The following is a 6,329-nucleotide window of genomic DNA, read 5'->3' on the forward strand; positions in this document are numbered from 1 at the left end:
AGAGGGCTTGTCCGTGCTGGCAACCAAGCCAAGGTTACCACAGCAGGCTCTAGGAATGACAGAAGATAAGATTTGGTTGCTTACCCCAAAACCTGCAGTCTAGAGAAGCTGAGGCAGCACACAAGCACTAGCGCACTCTCACCCCTTGATGGGCCTTTTCACAACAAACCGCCCATGCAGAGGGGCTGGCACCTCCCACGCCAAGGTAACGGACCCAGCCAGCAGTCGCAGCTATCAAAGAGGGCTTGGGTAGTGGAAATTATGAGCTGAAGGCAATAACCACAGGCTACAGCAGATATCTGATCTGACCGCTGCCAATCACAGAAACCCTGTCTCAAGTAGAAGGCAAGAGATGGCAGAGGCAGAATAACGCTGCTGGAAACCACAAGAGATGGCTGTGATGATGCCTTGTCCCGTGAGCAGTGTCTCCTGCTGCATGTGGGACCAGAACACACCCCGCATAGCGAGAACAGGCAGGAGCAGGGACTCGCTGGGAGCAGCGGGGAAGGCGGCGGCAGCAGCAGGACCCGGCAGCCCCGTGGCTGCTGCAGGGCCCAGATGCCATCAGCATGGAAATGTGGCCACGCTGAGCTGGGGAGAAACGCCCCAGACAACCAGACAGACACCCTGGTACAGCCACACGGAGCTGTGAAGATGCCTGGAGGGGTTTGGCACCACATCTTCAGGCCAGTCCCGGCCCTGTCACAGCTGCAGTGGAGCTCCTGCACAGCGCGGCCCCGTGTTGCTCAGCCAAATGACAGGATCCAGCCTGGGGCGGTTTTTGTTGGACGGAGAGGAGTATTTGGGCAGAAAGGAGCTGGTTTTGATATCTGTGGCAAGCAGGAGAGGAAGATGAAGTCATTGCCCATTTCAGAAACAATTATCAGAGCAGGCAACAAACCCTGCCCGTCTGATACGTGTCCCTCCGCCAAGCAACTCACGCACTGGCCATGAAGGCCTTGGGGGTCACGCAAATTCAGAATTTCATTTTAGCAGATCTACAGAAGAACAGCCTCTGCATATGGAAGCAGCACACAGGAGGTATAGGAGGAATTCAGTAGCTGATAAGAAAAAAAAAAACCAACCCACAAACAGAAGATCTGAGAACAAACTTGCACCACCACCAAAAAAAAATCCTTTAACACAGCTCCACCTCACCAAACAATCGACAGAAGCTGAAACAGTGCCAGGCTCTCACAGCGTGCACAGAGAGGCAGGGTGCACAGCCCGGCAGAGAGCTGGAACAAGGCACTGCCCGCAGCGCTGAGGTCTACGTGGACCATCGCTTCAAGGCTCAACACTTTCTGTGAGGGAAGGTTCTCTGCCTAAAAGCCAGCAGTCCTGCCCAGAGAGTCCCCGGCCACCAGCACTGCAGGTCCCGATGTGGCTGCAGAACAGAGCAGATGTCACCTGCAGTGGGGCTGCACAAGCCCTGGGGACATGCACGGTGCCTCAGGTTCAAGAGCCCACACCACTCCACACGGTGCTACCATGGGTGAAACCCAGCTGGTTTCAGACATCGTGCCAGTTGTATGTGGGAAAAGTCAGTGTTCTGGATCACTGTCTGTGACCAGTGAGTGGCACAGAGCTAGAGCCCTCTGGCAGCCAAAAATCTCAGTGCTTCAGACAGTTTCCCACAAGCTCAAAACGGGGCCAAACCCCAAACACAGATGGCATTCTGCAGGTGGTCTGCTCATCTCTGGGAAGCATCAGGCCATAAGGCAAATGGACTTGGACAGCATTTCCCAGTTACAAGGGAAGGCTAGACCACCCCAGCTTCTCTGCATGGCACAGTGCTCCTTCTTCCAGCAGGATCCCTACTGCCCAGTTTCACAGAACAATCACAAAGGTTCAGGTTAGTCCTGAATTTCAGGATGTTTCGTTCTGTCTGATCTTCTGAAAGAACTGACTTTCTCTTTATCATCCTGCTTCTGAGCGCGCTCTTTTGGTCTCAACCTTGAACCTCCAGAGCATTGGATGAAACATCAAAGTGAGCAGCAACATCTGCTTCAGCGCTAGCGCTTGGTGCACGTGCCAATGTTGATGCCTGATCTCCAGTGCCAAAACCCCATCCCAGGGACAAGGAACTGGGCCTGCTGGGTGAAGTTATGTTGATATGATGCTGCACTTGATATGATGCTGACTTGTTAAGACAACGCTGGAGCTTGCTCCTTCTCCATGCAGCAACAAGGCCCACTGGCATGTTAAGGACATGCTCTACCTTCATTATTCAGGAACGCAGAATAGCGCAGACAGAAGATGGGACTGAGAGCAGGACAAAGTATCTACTCCTGGCCAAGTACCTTCCCGGGGACCTTTTCCTCTGCACAGCACAGAGTGGGGAGTATTGGGCCAGGGATGTGTCCTGACAGCAGGAGCGCGGCTGCCCTAGATATCACTCCTCCTGCAGGGCCGATCACAGCACTGCTTCAGCAAGAACCAGCGAAAGTGAAGTCTCCGTCCAGCTGCGTCTAATCCAATTGCTCAAGCACACCATCACATCACTGGGCTGCGGTAATTAATCACTGCCAGCATATTAGCGCCACTGAGCCTAGCATGCAGGAGGCTCAGGTGACTGCCGTGCAATTCTCTACTCCAGATAAGAAGGTATTTAGGAGAGTTAGGAGGAATCCCACTTACCTGATTGCTTATTTACCAATAGCCCCATTAAAGAAAGCAGTAAACATGAGGCCTCTCTCTAAGGAAGCGAACTCCAACCTGGCTAAAAAGGGCCAGTGCAACTTTCCAGCAGAGAGGTATTGTCTCTGCAGAGATCTCCTGTGCGTGTTTCCACAGGAGCATCTCTGGGCGAGTCCTGTCAGCTACCGCGCGTCTGCATGTCAAGGCAGCGAGCAGGAGGGATGATGAAATCCGGCGTCACCGGCCCGGCACACAAAGATGGCCCTCTGCCGTGCGCGCTCCCCGCTCCGCAACGCCACGGCAGGCACCGGCGGTGGGCAGAGATGCGGGTGCTCCGGGCACATCTGCGCTGTGCCCAAGGAGTCTAGGGAGGAAGGGCAGAGGGGAAAACAGCTGGGAGGCAGCACACCTGGGCAGAGCAACCCAGCACCCAACTGATGAACTAATAGAAGCAGACTCCTCAAGACAAAGAGTATGCCAGTCTGCAAGCTTGGCACATTCTATGCACAAAGAACATTCTGGAGAGTGAAATTTAGGAAACAGTAGGAGTTTCTGCATTGCTCAGCTCTGGATGTACCCCTGGAACAAAGGCAGCCTATGGTATAAGCTACAATGTGCTGCAAATGACTCGGGGGGTTATTTCCAACCTCCATGTACGCTGTCAGAGGATGGCCCGGGCTCCTGCTGCGCTGGGGATGAGATATGGAGAGGGACATGCAGGATGGGGACGGCACAGAGACGTGCTGGTCACGCAGACTGAGCGGCACCGGCGGGCACGGTGGCGGAAGGTGCTGACCAGGCACCTGCAGGGACAGCGGCTGCACACCCAGATTGGCTGTCTCTCTAAAATACAGGTTCATTCACAAGTTTTTGGCTCAACGCTGCCTTCCTATAGCCATGCGTACATCAAAAACACAGCAGCGGGCAGCTCAGCATCTGAGATGGAACTGCAAGGGAAAGCCAGCTCCGCAGTGAGCCCCCATCAGTGCTCATGGAGCCCCCAAGCTCACCATCATTAGCTGCTCATCCCAGACACCATCAGCCCAACCAAGCTGTACTCGATTCTTTGCCCTAAAATTGCATCTTAACACACTCTTCTGCAGCTATGCCCACCCTGTATTGTCACCAAGTTAAACAGCCAACAGAACTGACACCTAGCTCAAAGGACAACGCACAAAAAAGACGTTTTTTTCAGTCTCGTCCCTTCTTGTATTTCTGTATTGCTCATCTCCAGCACATCTAGTGTCAGTAACAGGAAACTCTGATGCTGAAAAATAATCTAGGGGAAAAAAAATAAACCAAACAAACCCAAAACAGCAGTGCTAAAAGTGTGTGCCAGGCAGGGAAACAAGCAGCACCCTCCTGCCGGGAGGGAACGCGGCTGCAAACTGTCACTGACATGCTGCCTCAAGTCACAGACACCACAAGCAGCTCGGTGAAGCTCATATGGGAAGTGGTCACAGCTATCGACACCTCGCAGCGGTTTTTATTCTGCTAGAGTAAGCATCAAGATATTTAACTTTCCAGTAGCTTAATGGAAGATAGTAGAAAGCTTCCTCTTGCTTTTCTTTGAAAATTACAGTTTCGTGCCACCAGGAAGGGATGAAGCCTTCCCACAGCCCTCTCGTTTGCACATCATGTTTCTCCTTGGACACCAAAACCTGCTCACAGTTCTCCCCCAGCCTGGGGCCAGAGACACCGACTGACAGACAGCAAAGTGCTGAGTGAGCAGCAATGGGGAGCTGGACCAGTCCAGAGAACATACAGGGTTTGCGTTCTTTAGCATGTGTGATCTCCAGCACTTACTGCTCCGAGATAAAATGATGCAAAATGATGGAAAAAGACGCCTCTGCCTGTCCACCCTATTGCCCTTCCCAGCTGAGACTTTGCTCCCGGGAAGACTTCTTGCCCTGGACAAGGATGTGCTGCAGTCTCTCTCCCTCCAGCCAGAGCTGTGTTGGGGAGGGAGCAGCCCCGGCAGCCCCCCCAGACCCGGGGCACCCCCCGGAGGTGTGTGCCCAGGGCAGTGTGGAGCAGCAGAGGCACGGGGGACACCAGAGCACTCCTGCCAGCCAGACATGCAGCGTGGTTCTCTCTCCCTGCAGAGCACATTTCCCCTGCAATGTGCAGCAATAAGACTTTTTCAGGAGGCAGGAGGGGGTGACTGTGGTACCCACAAGCACCTCACGACTACACACTCACACACCGACCCAACACACTTGCTGGAACACCGTGGATGTCCCTTTGCTTGTCACTGCTGCTGGCCTGTCCCCTCGCAGCCCATGGGTCCTGTGCTCCGGCTGTGCCGACCGACCCGCCACAGATTTTGGCTGGGCAAGACTTCTGACTCTTTGATGAAAGTTTCAGCAACCACAATCAATCCCTTCCTCCCACCTTGTTATTCCCAGACAGCCAACTGAGATCGTATCTTCAAGTGCATTCAGTTGAAAGGAAACTCAGATATTATCTTCCCAAGTATTTCGAAGGCCTCAGAGATCACTTTTTCCCCTCTAATTACAAACATCGCAGCCAGGTAGAACTGCCATTTTCCAGGCTGCTGGCAGCAAACAGGCAAATTAGGATATAAACATCCACCAAGCAGGGGACCCAAATAATCATCAGTGCCACCCCACAGGTTAAACACTGCCCCGTCTCGAGGGAGGGTGGACAGAGAGGGGCAATGGGGATCAAGGGTACAAAAGAGATCCGTCCTGGAGCAAAGCGGAACGTACTGGGGTATGAGGGTGATGGGGAACAAGGGTCCAGGCTCTCCACTAATAAAAGGACTCCAAACTCACCTGAACCAGGCTCAAAAGAAAATGAGGACATCCCCCCTCCAGGACCCAACTGGGTTGTAAACATGAACGTTAAAACTTCATGTGGGTTAAAAAAGAAAAAAAAGGTGGGATGGGACAGTTTTGTAGAGGGCAGAGTTACAAAGGCAGCGATTCTGGCTCAGGCAGCACTTCGTGACAGAGAGCAGGATCCCGGGACGGCATTCGGGGAAGCGATGACTCGCATTCCTCTCCAGGCATCTTCTCCCGGCTGTTATTGGAAAGGGCACACAGGCTAAATATACATCTGTAGCAGGGCAGAGCAAGGGTCTGCCTGCCTAAGGGCACACGGCTTAACCTGGCTTTGGCTCCGCTTGGGTTTCCAGCGTGCAGCCAGCCAGGGCAAGCCCTTCAAAACTCTACTTGTAACTCCTGGTTTTGCCTGGAAACAGAGCAATGGAGTGTAAAAATCCTGATATTTAATCCTGTGATTAAGAGAGTGTAAACTAAATGTAGTACTAAAATCCGCATGAAATTAAACTACAAAAGGTTAAAGCAAACAAAAAAATCAACTAAAAAAGGAGGGGGCTAAGAGCTCCTTCCATACAAATGCTGTAAAAATGCATATTTTGAAGACAAACACGACAGGCATGTATGTATACATGCATATAAATGCTTTATCAGTTTCCAAGATTTAGTAAAAAACAGAACTCAAGGCACCAAGATAAAATAGGTATTTTTTACTCTAGATTTCTCTTTTGTCAAGAAAGCATCGTATCTTGCTGAATTTGCTTGAAGTTAATTCTGAAGTGAAGGCAGCGGCATTACAGAAGCGTTTCAGCAGGAGCTGCCCTGTGGGACAGCCTGGGACAGGGGACACCCCGGCTGGTCCGACCGAGGTGAGACCAAAGCACT

Source organism: Nesoenas mayeri, assembly GCF_963082525.1.
Source record: "Nesoenas mayeri genome assembly, chromosome: 10".
NCBI lineage: Eukaryota > Metazoa > Chordata > Aves > Columbiformes > Columbidae > Nesoenas > Nesoenas mayeri.